The 22,738-nt window shown below is 37.4% G+C and overlaps 1 protein-coding gene and 1 non-coding gene across 3 annotated transcripts in view; one reads left to right on the forward strand and one right to left on the reverse strand.

Annotated features, from left to right (window-relative positions):
* Positions 1-22,738, reverse strand: part of Usp32 (ubiquitin specific peptidase 32) — a 171,594-nt gene that overhangs the window by 130,284 nt on the left and 18,572 nt on the right. The gene's annotated exons all lie outside the window — the stretch shown is intronic.
* On the forward strand, positions 22,520-22,654 carry LOC141414491 (small nucleolar RNA SNORA51). The gene has a single exon (XR_012439518.1). It is a non-coding gene; the product is annotated as a small nucleolar RNA SNORA51 (small nucleolar RNA).

Here is a 22,738-nt window from a genome sequence, read left to right on the forward strand (position 1 = left end):
CTGACTGAAAATAGAAGCAGTCTAGAATAATATCCAAGTTTCAATCCTGGGAAATTTGAAGGATGGTGTTTTCAAGTACACAGGGGAATACAAAAACAACAAAAAAAGTAAATCAAAAGAAAAAATAATAAACTCTTGTTAAGGACCTATTGAATACAGGAACCTTGGAGAGATACATAGGGATTTTAAATTTTTGAGCGTAAAGCTTAGAAAGTTTGGCAGTTATCAGTAAATAGGTGGCAATTAAAACCATAATAGATATAACAAAACCAAAAGACATTTTTTAAGAGGGAAGGGGGGTTAAGAAAGAGTAATAGAGGGGTCGCACTTGATCATACTATATTGTCTACATGTATGGCAATATTACAATGAAACCCTTTCTATAGTTAATTTGCGCTAAAAAAAATAAACGGGCAAATAAAATCATGAGTTTAAAAAAAAGCATGAAACTGGGAGAAACCATTGTTCACAGTATCTAAAGAGACGGAACATAAAGAGGAAAAAATAAAACAGAAAACTGATAGTCAGAAGGACAGAGGAGAAACAAAAACTGTGATCTCCAAAGGCCAGGAAGAAAGCACTGATCAAGTCTCAAGTAAGGCAGAAAGGACCAGCAAGATAAAGACTGAAGAGTGCCTGCCACATAACTTATCATTTAATAAATGTGTATCAAATGAAGGGAGGGTTCATGGTTCAACAATATATAGGGTAATGATTCAAAAAAACTAGTAAGTAACGAGAAAAGTATAATTATTAGTTGCTTAACTGATTAAAATTGAATCTATGATGTTAACACCTCCAACACAGTAATTTGATACTTTTGCAGAATGTGAAAATAAAAAATGGAACAAAGGTTATCTCATAAATTATAATAATGAAAGATAACTATAACTATTGGGATATCTATTTCTTTAAGACACCCAGCCTTTACTAAGAAAGTTGTTTCTGATCTAGTGGAAGCCAGAAAAATCAACCACTAGAATACGGTAATCTCCTCCACTGTTGGATTACACATAACCTGAAAACACTGTAACTTTTTTGTTTTTTGTTTTTTTGAAAACTAGCACATTAGAGCTGTGGGTGTAATTCTATTATACAGGGGTTGCCTAGCATGCTGAAGATTCTGTGGAGAGGAGTGGGGAATGGGAGGGGGTTGGAGGAGGTGATAACACAGTGATGACCAATAAATTTCTTCACTGTCTTCATTTATAATAGAGGGAAATATATATATATACACATACACAGAAGCTTTTTTTTTTTTTTTAGGTACTGGGGCTTAAACTTAGGGCCTTCACCTTAACCCACTCCACCAGCCCTATTTTTGTGAAGGGTTTTTCAAGATACGGTCCCATGGAACTATTTGCCCAGGCTGGCTTTGAACAGTGATCTCTGCCTCCTGAGTAGCTAGGATTACAGGCATGAGCCACCGGCCCCCAGCACAGACACTTTCTAAAGCATTTATAAGAAGCAAACAATACCCATCAGCAGAAGAGAAAGAATAAGTAATTGTGCACACTCAAAATATCTAGCTAGGCATGGTGGTACACACCTATAATCACAGTTATAAGAAGCAAACAATACCCATCAGCAGAAGAGAAAGAATAAGTAATTGTGCACACTCAAAATATCTAGCTAGGCGTGGTGGTACACACCTATAATCGCAGTACTTGGGAGTCAGTCAAGAGGATCACGAGTTTGAGGCGAGCATGGGCTATATAGCAAGATTCTGTCTCAAAAATAAAAAATAGCTGGGCTCCAGTTGCTCACGCCTCTAATCCTAGCTACTCAGGAGGCAGAGATCAGGAGGATTGTGGTTGGAAGCCAGTCCAGGCAAATAGTTTGCGAGACCCTATCTCAACAACACGAAAAGGGCTGGTAGAGTGGTTCAAGGTGTAGGCCCTGAGTTCAAGTCCCAGTACCGTACAAATAAATAAATAGATAAATAAATAAAGTAATAATATAAAAAATTCTGGTAAACGATACAATGTACCCTTAAGTATAATATGCTAATAAAAACAATTAAATTTTAAAATTCTGACAATAAAATATTGCCATAGAAAACAAACAGAACAACCTTTGGGTAAACTATAGGTAAAGAGCGCATGAAAATATTCATTATAGGGCTAGGAATTCAGAATACAGCTCAGTGGTAGCGGCCTTGCCTAGCATTCACAAGGCTATGGGTTGGATCCCCAGCACCTCAAAAAAAGAAAAAGTGCATTGTATAACTTAAATAAAATTTACTAAGGAAGACAGAAAATCTGATTGAATCAAGCTAAGTTTTTAAAGGAGGAAAGCATAATAATGTAATTTCTCTCTGGACTTCATTAAAACTATTGTGAGAATTGTAAAAGGGTATTTATTCAAAAGAACAGAAGAGAAAACTGAAGACTTAAGAGACAGTTAAATTCTTCTAGTGCACATTAATAGCTGAAGAAATGGCACTAACAAGAAGCAAATAATTTACCCAGTCCACAACTCCAAAAAGGCTCAGGAACTGTACCACTTATAGATATGGCTGGGGAAAAAAAGACTAGTTTAAAGTATATGAAGGAGTGGTTAGACACCCTGGTACCTTGCAGCAGAAGGCACAATCAGGCACCAAACTACCACCTACCCATACCCCACCACTTTCAAACCAACCTTTTAGATGTAATATCAAAAGGTCAGAGAAACATCCTCTGGAGAAACTGAGATAGAAAGGCTCCATAGATATAAATGAGAGCTACTGACAGGATAATGGGGAGCTGTATGTGAAAAAGGGTGAAGATTAAGTGAACTATTTACATCTTATCTTCTGCCCTAATATGATGTTTATTTGGGTCGGTGAGAATATATGGAACAAAGACTGTGAAGAGGCAGGAGGGAACTTTTGTAAAGTGAAAGAAATGCTTTATATGTTTGGTTGAGGTGAGTACATTTGTCAAATTCATTAAAATCTGTACATTTTATGGCATATAAATTATTATCAATAGAGTATAGACTTTGTAAATGAATGAGCAAGCCAGGCACAGTGGAGCACACCTGTAGTCACAACACTCAGGAAGATGAGACAGGAGGATCACTTAAGTCTAAGAGTTTGAGATCAGCCTGAGCAACACAGCAAGACCCTATCTCAAAAAACAGTCTAGGAGAGCTGGCAAAGTGGCTCAAGAGGTAGAGCACCTACCTAGTAAGCATGAGGTCCTAAGTTCAAACTCCAATGCTACCAAAAAAGTCTAGGAAGACCAAATGTTGAGGAAAGATTCCAACAAGAAAGGTACCAAAAGGAACACATGGTGGAGAGATGGAGAGAAGTAATAAACACAAATAGTAAAGAAAGTTGAGCATGGTAGTGAACACCTGTAATCCTAGTACCCAGAGGTTGAGGCAAGAAGATCAAGGCTGGGGACATACCTCAGTCGTAGAGCACTTAGCCCCAGCACTTAAAAAAAAAAAGGTTGAGGTCAGTCTGGGCTACACAGTGACTTCCTGTCTAACACAAAACAAACAAACAAAGTGAAGCAAACAAAAAAATATTAAAATCTGAAAACATTCTTAGAAAAATCACACCCAAATAATAAATAGGGTGCAATGAAAGTAATACACTAAGAAAGTAAAAACAATCTCACTTGTGCTATTTCCCAGCAAGCTACAAGAAAATATGGGGAGTAAACCAAGGGTGGAGGGAATATCTACCAAATAGTGCAAGAGAGAAACGGAGGGAAATCACAGGATGATTATGATGTTATATCCCGGATGTCAGCTGGATAGTAGGCCTAAAAAACAAGGCCATATTATGAGAGACTCCAGAATAAAAAATGAGAGTGCATCAGTAAACCCAATGATACATCTGAACACAATGAAAATCTCTAAGAGGTATTTCATCTTCAAAAAATAAATCTCAGCAGGGCGCCAGTGGTTCACACCTATAATTCTAGCTACTCAGGAAGCGGGGATCAGGAGGATCACAGTTCAAAGCCAACCTGGGCAATTAGTTCCCGAGACACTATCTTGAGAAAAACCTCCGTAAGAAAGGGCTGGTCGAAGGGCAACGTGTAGGCCCTGAGTTCAAACGCCAGTACCGCAAAAAAAAAAAAAAAAAAGGAAGGAAGAAGGGAGGGAGGGAGGGAGGGAGGGAAGGAAGGAAGGAATCTATCTCAAGGGAAAAAAAGAGATCAGGAATGCACAAATTAGGAGACATAAAATATGCATCAACCAATCCTAAAATGTGTATTGATTTTGTGAATATAGTTATATTGAATAAAACAAACTAAAAACATAGCACATAATGAGACAAACACAATCAACACTGGATACTAATATTATGGAATTATTGTACATTTTTAGGTATAATAAATGGTATAAATGATTAAACAAAAGTCTTTATAGTTTAGAGACATATACTGAAATCCTCATGGATGAAATTATGACTGGGATTTATTTGAAAATAATACACAAAAGGAAAGAACTGGTATTAGGCTGATGGCTGCTATCATCTGGATATGGTTTAAGTCTGTCCCCAAGGGTACGTGTGTTAAAATTTAATGTGTTAAATGTAATCCCCATTGTGAGGCACTGTGAGCAGAAACTTAATCTGACCATAGTATTTAAAGGTAGGTCCCTTGGGAGGTAATTAAAACTAGATAAAATAATTTGCAGGTGTGGCTCAAGTAGTAGCAGACCCACCTAGCAAGTACAAGGAAGAATTTAAACCCCAGTACCACAAAAAAAAAAAAAAAAATTAGATAAGATAATCAGGGTAGTGCCTCCATGACTGAATCATTGGTGAGAGAAAAAGATCAGAAGATACACACAAACACATGTGCACTCTCTTTATATATGATGCCCCATGCCATCTTGGGACTCTGCCAGCAATAAGGCCAACACCAGATGTGCCCCCTAATTGTGCACCTCCAGAAACTTGAAACAAAATAAACCTCTTCTTCTTATAAAGTAACCCATTTCAGGTATTTTGTTATGTTAACAAGAGAGAAAGAGAGAAGGCAGAGAGAGAGGGGGGAGGGAAAGAAGGTGGGAGGGAAGGAAAGATTTAAGAAACATAACTAAGTTGGGGGCCACTGGCTCATGCCTATAATCCTAGCTACTCAGGAGGCAGAGATGCGGAGTATCACAGTTTGAAGCCAGCCTGGACAATTCCGCAAGACCCTATCTCAAAAAACCCTTCACAAAAATAGGGCTGGTGGAATGGCTTAAGGTGAAGGGCCCTGAGTTCAAGCCCCAGTACCACCAAAAAAAGAAGAAAGAAAAGAAAAGAAAGAAAGAAAGGTAACTAATTACATTGTATAAATTTGAATTGGGATCAAGATGAAAATAGTATTTCTAAGACACTAGGGGAAATCTGAACTCTGACTACATATTTAATAATATTTTACATTAATGTTAACTTTTTACAGTAGTAATAATATTTGTGATTATGTTTGTAAAGAATCTTAGCATTTAGATACATAATGAAATATTTCTGATTAAATGATATATCAGATTTGGTAGTAAAATAAATGAGCTGATAGCTATTGAAACTAGAAGATAAATATGTAAGACTCATTATACTGTTCTTTCTGTAAGTCTGAAATTTTCCACAATAAGCAGTTTTAGAAAATTACATTCCAGCCAGGCATGGTGGCATACACATATAATCCCAGCACTTGGAGGCAGAGGCTCCTTATGAGGATCACAAGTTGGTGGCCAGACTGGACAATACAGTCAGTGTTCAAGGCTAGTCTGGGGCTATATATTGAGACCCTGTATCAAAAAACAAATAAGGCCAGGTGCAGAAGATCACTCCTGTAATCCTAGCTACTCAGGAGACAGAGATGGGGGACTGAGGTTAGAGGCCAACCTGGGCAAAAAGTTCATGATATCCCATCTCAACCAATAGCTAGGCACAGTGATACATGCCTGTCATCTCAGCTACACAGAGAAGCACAAATGGAAGGATTCCTGTTTGGGACAGCCTAGGCATAAAGCAAGAACCTATCTCAGAAATAACCAAGGCAAAAAGGGCTGGTGGTGTGATACAAATGGTAGAGCACCTGCCTAGCAAGTGCAGGGCCCTGCATTCAACCCCCAGACCTGAAAAACAAAACGAATTTCAACATAATTTTCGTACATACAAAAAAGAGCACTTAACAGTTCCATTGAAGAGTTTAAAAAATACTACTAGTGAGTATATGGAAAACTAGGCAAATCTTTAAAAGTGAGGTAATTATTACCTCCAGGGAGGAAAAAGATGAAAAAGTAATTATACCTCTATGATTAGGAATGAAAAATGTTATATTTGTTATTGACTTAATCAAGTATGTCAAGATAATTCAGTAGGGGAAAAGATAGTCTTTTCAATAAATGGTAAAGAAAAAATAAATGACCATATGCCAATAACCCTAATATAATCTCACATCACATAATAAAAAAATTACTTCAGAATGAATCACAGACCAATACATGAGCCAAAACTGTTTTCTACAATAAAACAATTGGATAAAATCTTTGTGACCTTGGGTTAAACTGCCATTTCTTAAGTCACAAAAAAACATAAACCATAGAAGAAAAATTCAGAAAGTAGACTTCATCAAAATTAACTTTTCTGCTCTTTCAAAGCCACTTTTAAGAAATACCTCCTCCCAAAAGAGGAAATTTAAAAAAATATGTATCCTTTCTACACTGTTTAGATGCTACTAAGTTCTAAGAATTTGCTGCAATTGAAGGAATGAGGAAATCAGGGATATGAATTTTTTGTATAATTTCCTTATTTTTAAAAGTGTTGGCAACTGTTTTATAAATTTTAAATAACATGAAGTCATAATATGGCATACCAGCTGCAGACAGCAAGCAGTGGACAAATGTTTAAAGGCACAAGTAAAATATACATACACCCAAATCCAGACACTGTCACTTACTAGCTATGAGAACATGGGTAAGCTACTAATTATCTCTGTGCTTTGCCTTATTCATCTGTGAAGTTGAAAAAAATCATAGAACAGACAAAATACAACCTACTTCCTAGCACTGTTATGAGGATTTAATGAGATAATATAAATATAATAAAGGATTTAACAAATACTGAAAAATAATGGATGCCTAATAAACTATAGTGTGTACGAAAGGGATTTTCAGCCGTAATAAGGGTTCACCCTGGTCTTTTTTATTCTAACTCTGGTGGAAAGCTGTGGAAATGAAGTCTAGAGGAAGAAGGTACACAGAAAACCAAACCAAACTAACCCAAGTGATTTTTCTGTCCTCATCTTCTTTCCTCCTTACCAAGAGACTAATATTTCCAACCCAGCTGATCGTCTTCCATTTAACATTGAAATAAAGGGGAGACAAGGATTACATTTGAGCATGAGCTCTGCCTTAAAGACAGTTAAATCAGATTACTAAAATATTCACAAACACTTTAAAAGCCCAAAACATTCTATGAAATCATAAAGTGAAACATTCCTTCATAAAATAAATTTTGTAGGCTAGAGGGTGTGGCTCAGTAGTAGAATGACTATCTAGCAAACACAAGGTCCTGGGTTCAGTCTCCATCAAGGAGGGGGAGGGGTGGATTGCCAACAACCATCAGCACTACATAAAAGCAGCCAGGGATCACTTGATCGTCTGAGATCAAAGGTTCTGGCTGAGGGTTTAACTCAATGGTAGAGCATGTGCTATGCACCAGCTCCAGGTTCAATCTCTAGCCACCAGGGGAGGAAAAAAGATCAAAGGTTCAATCTGGTAATTTTGCTGCATTCACTGGCTACAGGTTGATCTGGATCTAGTATTTACTCACAGCATAAGTACACTCACTTCCTATGTTTATTATACTTATCTACAAAGGCTTCTACTTAATCGTAGTTGGACTACAGTCACCTAGAACTCAATATATACATGTCTTATTAAGACTATCTTGTAATAGAAGATTGAAGAATGGAACTTCTTATATTTAATCCATTGATTACACAAGACTAGCTCAGTGTTCACTAAACCCAAGACTTTCCAAGAAAATATTTTGTTTCTTCTTAAAAGACAAACAAGAGCAGGAAAAAAAAAATCAGTTTTGTCTAGTAAAAGTAATCCAAAAAATAATCCAAAAATAATCCAAGCATATTCTCAATAGTTCATACAACTACATGAAACACCTCAAAAAATGAACAGACCAATACATTTTATCAAGTGTAATAACCGGTAATAGCATGTTGGGTGCTATGGAGGATACAAAGATAAATAAAGCACGGTCCTTGCTTTTCAAAGATGAAAATCTGTGACTAATATTTGTGTTTATTATAAGCCAGGCACTTTGATGTATCTTTATTCCAGTCGCTCTTTTTGTTTTGAAGTACGCATATATCGTAAGATGATCCTCAGTATCCCAATAGCTCTTAATCCTGCTATACAAATAGAAATACCTGATGAGCATTTAGAGTTCTTATGCCCAGGTACAGCTCCAAACGAATACATCAGAATCTCTAGAGGAAGGGCACAGGGCTTCAAATGCATATTGGTACAGTAATAATACAAATAATAAATAGCGAAAATGGTATAAACAAGTGCTATGGAAATACTGAAGAACAGATTATGAGGAAGGAATCTAGGAAAAGTTTCATCAAAAAGTGGCAGTTCTTATGTTAGAAAGTCAGGAATCAAGACAAGAGGGACAGGAAGAACATGTTCAGTGGGAGGAAAGGAAGAAGCAATGGGACATTAGAAACAGGAAGAAAAAGAATTTTTTTTTTCTTTTTTTTTTTGGTGGTGGTACTGAGGATTGAATTTAGGACCTCACTTATGCTTGCTAGGCAGGCATTGTACCACTTGACTCACGCCCCAGTCCTTTCTTGCTTTTATTTTTTCAGGTAGGGTCTTACATTTTCACCCAAGGCTGGCCTCAAACAGGAATACTCCTACCTACACTTCCTGCATGGCTTGAGAGCTGTGATCACAGACATGAGCCACCACACCTGGCTCATTAATTGAGATGGGGTCACACTAACATTTTGCCAGAGCTGGCACTTGAACTATGATCTTGTCAATCTCTGCCTCCCAAGTAGCTGGGATTAGTGAACCATAGTGCCCAATCCTTAGAAGGAATATTTGAAAGGGATGAAAAATATACTAGTGATTAGTTTTGATTTTTCAAGGAGATATTCTTAGAATTATTGTTATGAAGGAAATGTGGTAAGATGTAAAAAATTTTACTTGATTCAAAGCTTTGAGCTACTAGAAAACTAAATCTGATTTTAAAAGATCTATTAAAGTTGTTCAGTGTTCATAGAGACACAATATATTCCATAATGAAAAAGCTGACATTTTTAAAAAACCTAGAGAGATACACAACCCACCACTTCCAATTTTATTTCATTTTCCGATAAAAGAAGAGAAGGAAGAAGGTTCACTGGGGCTTCTGTTTGAGAACTCTTTTACCAAAAGTCTACCAGCTGCTACAGACCAAAGAAAGAAATAATGTAAGAAAGAGAAGTGGAGAGTAGGATTGAGAAAAGCAGAGTTAAGAAAGTTAGCAAAGTTTTAAGGCTGGGAATAGTGGCCAACACCTATAATCCCAGTTACTCAGGAGGTAGAGACTGGGAGGATGGCAATTGAAGGCCATACCAGGCAAAAAGCTAGTGAGACCTCATCTCATACAATAAGCCAAGTATGATGGTCCATGCCTATGAGTCCCAGTTCCCAGCTATGCAGGAGGGGTTAATAGGAGGATCACAGTGTAGGCAGGCAGGGCAAAAATGGACGACCTTACTCGAAAAATAACTAAAGCAAAATGGGGTGGGAGGGAGCACTTGCCTAGGAAATATGAGGCCCTCAGTTCAAATCCCAGTACCACCACCAAAAAAAATCAAGTTAATGAATCTTTAAAAAATAAAAATTAGAAAATATTAAGCAAAAGAGACAGAGGAGCCAGGCATCCGTGGCTCACTCCTGTAATCCTAGCTACTAGGAAGGCTGAGATAGGGAGGATCACAGATCAAGACCAGCCTACACAAAAAGTTCTTGAGTCCCCCATCTCAAACAATAGCTGGCCACAGTAGCATGTGCCTATCATCCCAGTTACATGGGAGCTGAGTTCAGGAGGATTGTGTTCCCAGGCCAGCCTGGGCAAAAAAGCTTGTGAGACTCCATCTCAAGGGAAAAAAGCTGGGCACGGTGGTGTGCACCTGTTATCTCAGCTGTGATGGGAAGTATAAAATAGGAAGATTGGTGGGCCTGAACAAAAATAAGAGACTCTAGCTCCAAATAACCAGAGCAAAAAAGGGCTGGAGGCAGGGTTTAAGTAGCAGAGAACCTGCTTTGTGAGCACAAAGTCCTGAGTTCAACTCCCAGTACCACCAAAAACGAAGAAAAAAGAATTTCAATTTTTTTAGAAAAGTGAAAGGTACAGAACAACTGGGAAGAGATGTTGAGCAAAGCTATGCAAACTACTGTTTCATTAGGAGAGACCAAAAATCCCATCTGGACTACAACGAAGGGTACAGTTCAGAAACTGGGACAAACCTATCCGTAGAGGAAAGAAAGGGAAAAGCTGGGGTTTGCTCTTCACAAGGAACTTAGTGTCTAAGATTTATAAAAGAACAGGAAAAGGGTATAGGGAGACAAATGTTACTTCAAGCAAAATAATGAAAAAAAATTAGGCCAGCTTTGAGTGGCTCCTTGATTTGATTCTCTAGGGTATATCTTGGTTGTGGTGGGGTGGGAAAGAAGGTAGAAGAGTAATAGAGGAGGTTAGACTGACTAAAGTACAATATATTTACAGGTAAAATACCAAAATATTTACAGGTAAAATATCAAGGCAAAACCCCACAGAGCAATGAACAGACACTTAATGAAGGACAGGAATGTAAAACAGGTTATGTTAAGAGGAGGATAATAGTGGGAAGGGAGGGTAAATGAAGGGGGTAAAGAAGGTCAAATATGGTAGATGTATTTTCTACATATGTATGAATATGGAACACTGAAAGCTGTCAAAGTCATTTTTAAGAAGAGGGAGGGGAAAGAGGGAGAATAATGGAGGGGATGAACCAAACTGAGGCACAACATATACGGAAATGTATATACAGAAATGTCACAAGTAAACCCCCTGTGCAATTATTATATACTAATAAAAATGTTTTTAAAAATGTATCTTTTCCCATAGTCAACTTAGCTCCTGTAATGAAACACAACTCTGCAATGGAACAGATAAGCTACCACTGGGAAGGAAACTCAAAGATAAAACAGAACTAGAATTGTATAGCAACAGTTTTTTTAGAAGACAAAGAGAAAGCATAATCTGAAAACATTCATTTCTAAGGCAGAGCTGTCAAAACTAATTCTAACTTTGTTTCAAGCAAAAAATACCTTCAAAGCATTCAGTCTTATATTTGAGAACTTTCTCTAATTTTACTATTTTAATGCTGTAATCTGCATACCATATATATTCACTATCTATAGTGCTTACAGGTAATTCCTAATTACATAAGACTAACAAGATTAACATTCCTTTTTGTATTTTATTTATTTTGGTTTTTTTGTAGTTCAGACTGTCTTGAATCTTGCTATATTGCCCAGGCTGGCCTCAAACTCACGATCTTCCTGCCTAAGTCTTCCCAGTGTTGGGACTACCCAAGTGTTTACCACCATGCCCAACTTTCCTCCAATTTTTAAACTGTACTTTCAATTGAATTTTTTTTCAATAAGCATTACCAAATATCTAGTATGTCAAGCAAAATTGAGACAAGACCACAGATCCCCTATTCTAATGCTTCAAAATTTAGTAAGGAAGAAGAGATGTAACAAAAACAACTGCAGTATCAGACAGGATATAAAAGTGAAGATATTATAATGAAGTCCCAAAATAGGAAGACATAAATTCCACCAAAGGCTTCCAAGAGGAAGTAATCCTTGAACAGCAGGATTCATCTGGCAAAAGGCAGAAGGGAACTCTCCGCAGGAAAACACACCTTAAAGAATGAAGCAGCACTGGATAATGTGGGGATTGCAGTTAGTATGATATAAATGGAGTGCAGCTTACAAGAATCAGAGACTGAGGAAATGAGACTGGAATGATAATGGCAGACATAATAGAACATGGACCTTATTCAAGAGGACAACACTCCCAGCAAAAAAGACTAATACTTTTCAGTTTCCCTTGCATCTAGAAATGTCCAATAAAATAATAGAAATTGTTAAGAGGGACTAGTACCTGTAATCCTATAGCTATTTAGGAGGCAAAAATGGGAAGATGACAGTTTGAGGAGAGCCCTTGCAAAAACTTCACTAACCTCATCTCAACCAATTAAAAAAAAAAAAAAGAAAGAAAGAAAGAAAGAAAAAGCTGTGCATGGTGGCATGAACCTATTCCCAGCTAGGAGGGAATCATACATAACTAGGAGGACTGTGGTCCAGGCTAGCCAGGGTATAAACACTAGACCCTATTCGAAAACTAACTAAGGCAAAAAGAGCTGGGGGCATGGCTCAGGGACCTCAGTGCCTACCTGGAAAGCACAAGGCCCTGCATTCAAACCCATGGAAAAAGAAAGGAACAAAAAGGGAAAAGGACAAGAAAGGGAAGGGGAGAACAAGGGAGGGAAGAAGAAAGAAGTGAGGAGGAGAAAGGAAGAGAGGAGAAAGGAAAGGAAAAAGAAAGGAAAGAAAGAAATTGCTAGAAGGGGGTCTCTCAGAAGGTTCCTTAAAAAGTAGCAACTGTAAGATGTACTTTGCCCTTGTCTGTTCTTCCCACCCGAGACTCAGAAGCAATGACTGTCTATTTAGCAGCCACTTTACACCATAAGTAAACTTCAAAGTTATAAGCTATACACTAAGGTTGATGTTGAAAATACATTAAAAAAAAAAAAACCTAGAAGACCACAGAACTGCTGTACAACCCCTGTATATCCTACACCCAGATATATGTGAGAAAAATGCCATGTCTTATTTAAACATTTTAAGCCAAACATGGTGGTGCACACCTGTAATAACAGCACTCAGGACACAGGCAAGAGGATCAAGAGTTTGAGGCCAGCATGAACTACACAGCAAGACCCTGTCTCAAAATGGTTGAATATGTAGCTCAGTGGCAGAAAGTGTGCCTGGACTATGCAAATCCCTGGGTTTGATCCCTAGCACCATAAAAAAAGTAATAAAATACAAAATATTTTTTTAGCAGGACACAGTGGTACATGCCTATAGTCTCAGCTACTTGGGAGGCTGAGACTGAGACAGAAGGATCACTTAAACCCAGGAGTTCAAGGTTAGCCTGGACAACATAGAAAGTCTCCTAAAAATGAAAAAAGATATAAATAAATAAACTATTACTTTGTTTAATATATAGCCAAACTCAATCCTAACTGATATAATCCAGAACACTTGAGAGGCTATTGCACTAGTACAGACAAGAGATGAAGGTGTAAACTAAGAGTTAAGGCAAAGCACATTCAAAAGATAGCAAAGTTGGGCTGACAAAGTGGCTCAAGCAGTAGAGCACATGCCTAGTAAGCTCAAAGTTGAGTTCCAATCCAGTACAAGAAAAATTAGATAGACTGGACATGGCAGTACATGCCTATAATCCCAGCTACTAAGGAGGTAGAGATAGGGGGATTTCAGTTTGAGCCAGCCCAGGTAGAAAGTTAGTGAGACCCTATATGAAAAAACAAGTTGAATGTGGTGATACACACCTATAATCCTTGCTACTTGGTAGGCAGAAGTAGGAGAATCACAGTCCAAGGCCAGTCTAGGCAAAAGTGTAAGACCCTATCTGAGAAACAAAGTAAAGCAAAAAAATTAAAAGGGGTACGTGTGAAAGCATGGCTCAAGAGGTACAAGATTTGCCTACCAAGCACAAGGTCTGGAGTTCAAAGGCCAGTACTACATCAAAAGAGAATTAAAGGAAAGTATGAAATCACTGCCTCACCAAATAAAGAATATTAGTAGAGAAACAGAACTTACAAAAAGAAACCAACAAGATAGGCTGGGTACGTAGCTCAACGGTAGAGGGCTTGCCTAGAATATGCAAGGCCCTGCCTTCAATGCCCAGCATCACAAAAAAAGAAAAGAAAGAGGCTGGGTACAATGGCTTATGCCTATAACTCCAGCTACTCAGGAGGCAGAATCAGGAGGATCACAGTCAGAGGCCAGGGCAAAATCAATGAGAGAGACTTCACCTCAACAAACAAGCCAGGCATGATGGTACACACCTATGACCCCAGCTACGTGGGAAGTACAGGTAGGATGACTGTGGTTCAAAGTCAGCCCCATGCAAAAATAAGAAACCCTTTTTCAAACCCCAGTACTGCTCCCCAACTACTAGCAAAAAAAGAAAAAAAAAGAGTATAGTGGCATACACTCGCAACCCCAAAGAGCTCAACACAGATATGAACTTAAGAAAGAATCACAGAACTTGAAAACAGGTCAACTAAGAATTCTCAATAACAAAGAATAATGACTGAAGAAATTGAACAGAGCCTCCAGAGATCTGGGACACAAAATCACGAGTAATGATGGCCGGACACCCTTGGCTCGTGCCTGTAATCCTAGCTACTCCTAGGGTACAAAACAACTAAAGTACTGACAACTCCCCAGCTCCTAACAAATGTATTAAAATTCTCTAATACCATCTTTACCCTTCTAAGTGATTAGTGGTACATAACAGCAAATAAAAGCTGAGGCTATAGCTGAATTAATCTCTATAAAGAGTTGGCTGACCTAGCAGGGACCAGTATTCCTTATCTTCAAGTATTACCATTTAGATATATTTTTAAATGCCATTTTTCCTATTATTGTTATTCTGCTTTACCTAACACTCCAACATTATTGTTTCTATGGCCTTTTTATTTCAAATACACAGTATTTCAACTAAATTATTATTTAATTTTCTGTAAGCCACCACCCTATGAACCTAATAAACATTTTTAGCATTGCTTCTTTCTATAGAGAAATAAGTTTTAAATTCTAGATAACTCTTTGAACACAATCTATGGGGCACTTTGAAACTAGGCTTACTCTCAAATGACAATGTGTTACAAGTTTAGTTAACTAGATGTTTCTCTAACTTCATTAAGTTACTAGTACAAATCTACCAAGGAAACATTTTCACAAGTCCATTTCAACATTCATAATATTTTGTTTTGGCAAGGTTCACACCTGCAAACCCAGCTACTTGGAAGGTAGAGAGAGATGGGAGGATCAAGGCTCAAGGCCAGCCAGGGCAAAAGTTAAGAGAGTCCTTCACCTCAAAGAACAAGTCATGCATGGCATGGTGACCCACTGTATGGTGGTAATCCCATCTCTGTGGGAGGCACAGATAAGACATCTGCCAGCTAAAGACAAAAGTGTGAGTCCTTATTTTAAAAATAACTAAAAAGCAGAAAGAGCTGGAGGCATGATTCAAGCAGTAGAATGCTTCCCAAGCAAGCATGAGGCCTGAGTATAAACCCCAGTACCGAAGAAAAAAGAAAGGAGTATGCTGTTTTTACTCTAAACTTCAGAAGTGTACCAATTTGAAAGTAAGTCAAAAATAATCATTCCTCCACAAAGAATAAAATGTAAACAGTTAACTAAACATACAAATAAAATATAGAAAAAATACTACAACAGAAATTCCTACAAACATGACACAAACGGGAAGACTGCAAAAAACTAAACTAGTGATGATTAAACTGGCAGCACTAGAGCTGGAACCAGGCATGCTAGTAAAGGCTTATAACTCCAGCTACTCAGGAGACTGAGGCAGGAGGATTTCAAGTACAAGGCAAGCCTGGGCAATTTAGTGAGACCCTGTCTCAAAATAAAGGGCGGGGGGAGATGGGGAAATAGCTCAGTATGTCTAGCACTCGCCTACTGTATGCAAGGCCTTGGGTTCAAATCCCCAGTGCCACAAAAATAAACAGGCAGGTGTGGTAGCTTATGCTCATAATCCTAGTTACTTAAGATCGGGATGGTTCGAGGCCATTCTGGGCAAGAAGTTCACAAGACCCTATCTCAACCAATAAAAGCTGGTGTAATGGCGTATGTCTATCATTCATACTACATGGGAAGTAAATAGTAGAATCACCATTCAGGCAAGCCCTGGCATAAATGCTAGACCCTCTTTAAAAAATAGCAAAGCAAAAAAGGGCTGAGCGGGTGTGGCTCAAGTGGCAGAGAGCCTGCCTAGCAAGCACAAGGCCCTGAGTTCAAACCCCAGTATCACCAAAAATAATAAATAGATACTAATCCTGGTGCAGTGGCTCACACCTGTTATCACAGCTACTCAGGAAGTACAGACTGGGAGGATAGCATCCAAAGCCAACCTGTGCAAAAAGTTAGTGAGACCCCATCTCAACAAACAAGCTGGGCTTGGTGGTGAAAACCTGTAATTCCAACTGCACAGGAGGCTTAAATAGAAGGATCAAAGTCCAGGCTGGCTTGGGCAAAAATGTGATGTCCTATTGTAGAATAACTAAAGCAAAAATAGCTGGGGGTGTGGCTCAAGCAGTAGAGTAACTGCCTAGCAAGCACAAAGCCCTGAGTTCAAACCCCAGCACTGCCAAAAAAAAAAAAGTATAGGAAATAATCAGAAAAGTTGTAAGGACCTCACATCTGAGAAATAATACTAGAAAGGATACTGTAACATTCAAAGAAGTAGAATTCCAGTAAAGAAAGGTAAGTTTTAATAGAGGCTAATGTTTCTCTATACTTCAAGAGTATCAGTCAACAGCCTGAAAGTGCCCAATCTTGGAAGCTAAGCAGGATTTGGCCTGGTTAGTACTTGGATGGGAGATCACCTGGGGATACCAGGTGCTTTAGATTTACCAATATAAATTAAAAATATATATATATATATATATATTACTGATGATAAATTTTTAGATAAAGATAGGATTTTTTTTTTTCTGCAGTGCTGAGAATTGAATCCAGTACTAGGTAAGCACTCTACAATAAACTATACTCCCAGTCCAAAGACAGAATTTTCTTAAATGGTCTCTGCTCACAACCTCAGACTTATCACTGAACCCTAGCATCTACAATATCTGACTCATAATAAGAGTTCAATAAAAATGTTTCTCATTTCCTTGCTCCTAATATTTGTCATCTCTAAAATGTATCTTCTCCCTCACATTCTTCTTGAACCTGAGTCTTAATTTGGAATCTGATTCATTCAGTAATCTACTAAATGAAACACAGGTGAGAAATATACTAATTGTAAAAGCTGAGGCCAGGCATGGTGATCAAATCTATAATGCCAGTACTTGGAAGAAGAGGAAGAAACATCTCAAGTTTAAGGCCAGCTACACAGGGAGACTCCATTTCAAAAAATTCTATAAATAGGGAGCTGAACACATACACAAAGAATAAAAAAAAGTTCTAGCAGGGCGCAGTGGCCCATGCCTATAATCCTAGCTATTCAGGAGGCAGAGATCAGGAGGAGTAAGGTTGAAAGCCAGTTTGGGCAAATAGTTCTTGAAACCCTATCTCGAAAATATTCAATGCAAAATAAGGGCTGGTAGAGTGGCTCAAGTGGTTGAGCACAGGCCTAGCAAATGTGAGGCCCTGAATTCAAACTCCAGTACTGCAAAAAAAAAAAAAAAAAAAAAAGTGTGTGTGCATTAATAAGTGCAATTTAGACATTTACCTACCCAAACACAGAAAAATAAATGATTTTCTCAAAAGCTCTCACCTTTGATAAATGAATCTTTCCTTATCACTAATAACAAACAGAAAAGCTTGTCCTCAAAATCCATGTATTTATACATTTATAAAGTATGGCTTCACTTTAAAAGATAAAAGGTAAAATTTACAGAAAAAAATCACACATCAATTAAATGAGGCAAATAAGATATAAACAGTATTAGAGCAGTTTTGTTCCAAAGCTCTTCCAAATTTTATGAAAAAAACTATCAAATGTTTATTCTATGTCAGCACTATTCTATGTATCCTCAAATGTTAACTCATTTAATACTTGTAACTACCCTACAGAATAGAAACTGATATAACTGCCATTTTACAGATAAGGAAACTAAAGAACAAAAGTCATTTGCCCAATAGTGTTAATAAGTGGCAGAACCAGAATTGGCACCCAAACACTCAGGCTCCTGGACCTCATACTCTTAATCTTCTATGCTTAATCTTCTAATGCTTTCTATGGTGAGGTTGTGATGATGTTGCTGTATTTCATCACTGCTGGGAGAAACATACATTGGAGTAATATGGCCATATATAAGAAGAACCAAAAATGTTCCTAGCCTTGGATCTTGTGATTAATTCCTGGAAATTTAAGGAAATAATTTAATAAAAGTATTATTAAGGGTGGTAATAAAAATCTCATAGAAACAAGAAAACACATTTGTAAGATAATAACCAAAGAGTATTAAAACTACACAAAGCACACACACAGAGGATGAAAAAGTTGTTTATACTGGGCAGTAGTTGTGATTAATTTTTTATTGTGTATTATTCTTTTAAGTTCAAAAAAGTAAATACAAATAAAGCTAAAGACATTAACACAAACTAAGCCCTAGTCACTTCCTCCCACCATTCCTAATCCCTCCTAACCCCTACTCACTCTTCTCCAAAAGATAATATTTGACTGAGCTCTTTTTCCTGCTTTTTAAGATGTACCCATAGAGGCTTCCTATGGTATCAAATTATACATTTTATACACTGAGGTGGGGATGCAGTTCAGTGACAGAGTACTTGCCTGGTGTGCATAAGGCCCCATGTTCAATTCCCAGCACTCACAAGTAAACAAAATGCTTCTTCCTTGACATCATACATATTACAATGTAACTTACTCATAGAGGCTTCCTATGGTATCAAATTATACATTTTATACATTGGGCTGGGGGATGCAGCTCAGTGGCAGAGTACTTGCCTGGTGTGCATAAGGCCCCAGGTTCAATTTCCAGCACTCACAATTAACAAAATGCTTCTTCCCTGACATCATACATATTACAATGTAACTTATTCCTATTATATATAAATCTAGCTCTCTTCTTTATGTGCTGCCTAGGACTCCATTATAGAACAATATTACAGATTAACTATCTACTTATTCATGACTAGATATTCAGGCTGTTTCCCAATTTTTCACTTGTTATGAAAAATCAAGTACATACCATTTTGGATCTATTTATAGAATGCTTTTCTAGTAACTAAGGTCAGGCACATTTTCTGGTTTAATAAATACTGTCAAACTTCCTTTTAAGTGAGTCTGGTAATTTATATTCACACAATTGTGCTTATCATAGCTTTTTATTCACTGTTGATTATAGAATTTTGGCATTGTGGCACAGTGGCTCACATCTGTAATCCCAGCTACTAGGGAGGCAAAGAACAGAGGTTCAAGCTTTGAGGCCAGCCCAGACAAAAAGTTAGTGAGATCCCATCTCAACCAATAAGGTGGGCATGGTGGCATACACCTGTGGTCCCAGCTATGAGGGAAGCCATAGGTAAGAGGATCAAGATACAGGTGGGCATGGGCAAAAAGCAAGACCCTACCTGAAAAAAACTAAAAGCAGAAAAGGGCTGGAGTTGTGGCTTAAATGGTAGAGTGTCTGCCTAGTAAGCACAAGGCCCTAAGTCTAAATCCTAGTACCACTAAATTTTTTTAATCTATCCCATATAGTTTGAGTGTAGTTATTTTAATAAAAAAAGAAAATAAATCTTCAGTTTTTGCTGTTATATCCTACTTTACATTCACAGCAGATCATCTGTAATTCAAAGTAGAAAACAGTGTCAAAATATCTATACCATTTGGCCTCAATACTCGAAGATACAATGCTGACAGTATTACTAAGTGTGGGTCTGTGTGGAAACTAAAAGTGGCTCCAGCCATTTCTTCTACAATGTCCATACCAAACTGTTCTTGGCTTTACCACAACACAACATGGTTAATGCAGCCCATAGAATGAATTGTGACTCCATATCTTCACTTCACAGACTGCCAGTGTCGATAATCAAAACGAGACATGCCATCTTTACAGAGCATCAGGTTGACCCATCTGCCACTAATTCTGTTCCCCAGCATCCCTGAACTAGACTGTACTACATAAAAAACTGACTAGTCTAAGAGACTAATTCTGTTTCCTTCCTTCCTATGAGAAAGTTCTAATTAACATACATCCAAATGTTTAGAAAATATATAATGAAGTCTTTGTGTTGGATAACAATGCCACTTTGTCAATGAATGAACCACTACCAACTTATAAACTTTATAGCACAAATGGAAAAACATCCAAGTTGTACAATTTTTCTTCTACAAAGAGTGACAGTTTCCATTCTGAAGCATGTCAAATATGCCACAATAAAGTTAATTTCAAATGATTCCTGGGGAGCAATGTATCTTTGGAAACTGTAAGAGCAGAGCATAAATCAAAAAAGACATCAATTAGTTTATGATCAGAGGAAATCTATTATATACTTTAATACTAGAGTCTTAGAAATACAGAGAAGATGCCCTTAGGAGTAGTCATTAGCTTTTTATTTCCTGTAATATAGCAAAATGACTAACATATGTAGGTGACAAGTTTTCTAGTTTATTCATTTGCTTTCAGCAGTTTCTAAAATCAAACACAATTTATCATTCTCTTGGTTCATAAATTTCTGAAGCTATAAGCAACATGGCATTTATCAGTTCAACCACATTCCAGAAGGGTGGGGACCCTTATTCATAAGACATCTAGTAGCCCAAACTCCTTTATAAATCTAACCAAAATGCTGGTTAGAGCTATAAGGTTGACTGCAGCATCTTTAGTCTATTAAGTATGATTAATAATAAATTTTGCACCTAACCTTGCATTTAAGTCTTTAAAAAGCATTTTCACAGACACTACTGAATAAGATTCTTACCATAGTTCTGTAAGTTCTGTGTTGGTTCTTCTGTTTTGGGAAAGGGAAAGAAAGGAAAGGGGCAAGAAAGAAGGGGAAAGGGAGGGAAGCTGCCTCACATACAAGGTTGCAAGTTTTCAGGTTCCCGAAAGGAACTACTTTCTTTTTCACTACCAATCACAAAGATTACTGCCCATTTGGGCTGCTATAACAAAATACCTTAAAGTGGGTAATTTATAAAACACAAAAAATTATGGCTCATAATTCTGGAAGCTGGAAAGTTCAAAATCTAGGTGCCAGTATATATGGTGTCTAGTGAGAGCCTGTCCCTCATAGATTTCACCTTTTGTGTGTCCTCTCTTAACAAAAAGAGCAAAGCAATATCCCTCAGACCTCCTTTATAAGGACACTAGTGCTACTCATGAACGCTCCATCTCCATGACCTAATTACCTCCCAAAGACAACACCTCTTAATGTCATCACACAAGGAACTAGGTTTTAACACATGAATTTCAAGGCAGATACAAACATTCAGACCACTGTCTCTGCTAATCCAACCACACTTAATACCTATGAATTTATAATCATTTATTACCTCCATTCTATTTTACTATTAAGAGAAGTCTTTTACAACGTAATAAACACCAACACAATTTATCCTATTTTCCATGAAACTTTTCCTGTAACTCTATGAGAATTCACCCCAAGATACTTGTTGGAAGTCACTAAAACAATGAAAACACCTTAGATGAGAACAAATCCATAAAATTTAGAAACAAACAAAAACCAATCTACTAGAAAAAAACATACTGACAAATTTGGAATTGTTCTATGCAGAATGGAAATAACTGGAATTTTTAAACTTTTCCTTGCCAAACAGAAACTGATGGCAACCACTGCATCTTAGAAATGACAGGAAAAACATTGATTCACCACTATTAATAGAATCAACATAAAACATGTAACAAACCATTTAATAACCCATGTTATTCCTTTTCATACCAAAAGCAATTCTGAAAGAATTAAATGGATGGGAGTCATACACCATCAAACTGAGTTCTGGCTTTCTATTTTCTCAAGAGTGTTGAGCCAACAGTTTAAGATTAGAATGTTCACACCAACCTTAGTGATAACAAATGTCTCAACTTAAAAGTTTTAAATTAAAATTATAATAAAATCACAGCTTCAAATTTTTATAGAAAAGTTTCATGTGCCCTACACATTTACTTTTCATGACTATTTTAGACAGTGCTGCTTCCTAGCTCCCAATCCCATATTTTCTAATAGCAATGACATACAATGGACCCTCTAGATCTGGGTTGTGCATAAGCAGTCTTGACCAACCACATATTGAAAATATTTGAGAAATAAAACTGGATATGGACTAAACATGGATGAATTTCTCCCTGTCAGAATAATAATTTACATAGTATTCACATTATATTTAGGTATTACAAGAAATCTAGAGATGATTTAAAGTATATGGGCGGATATGTGCATATTATATACAAATATTAAGTCACTTTATAAAAGGGACTTGAGAATGACTTAAGGTTTTCGTATATCAGGCGTGTTTGGGACCCAATACCCCAGAGATACAGAGGGATAACTGTATATTCATTCTATCCTAAATTCTCAATCATAATTCTTAAGTGACTGACTATAAAATTATTGGCATCAATTGCAACACATTAACAGTTCACTCATGAGCACTGAAAGAGCAATACTTTACTATTAAAAATTCATGCAGAGCCTCCTGGTGCTTACCACAGGCTGTGTGTGACCTTACCCTGACTGTGCAGACAGAGGAGGCAAAGTAAACCTATTCCATATACACCTCAGTGCAGGCGATGTGCTGGTCTGTATTATGAATGGGGAGACATGGGGGGAAAAAAATTCATACAGAAAGGCTGCTGGAGCAGCTCAAGTGGTACATCATCAGCCTAGCAAGTGTGAGACCCTACGTTCA

This window comes from Castor canadensis, chromosome 11 (genome assembly GCF_047511655.1).
Source record: "Castor canadensis chromosome 11, mCasCan1.hap1v2, whole genome shotgun sequence".
Lineage (NCBI taxonomy): Eukaryota > Metazoa > Chordata > Mammalia > Rodentia > Castoridae > Castor > Castor canadensis.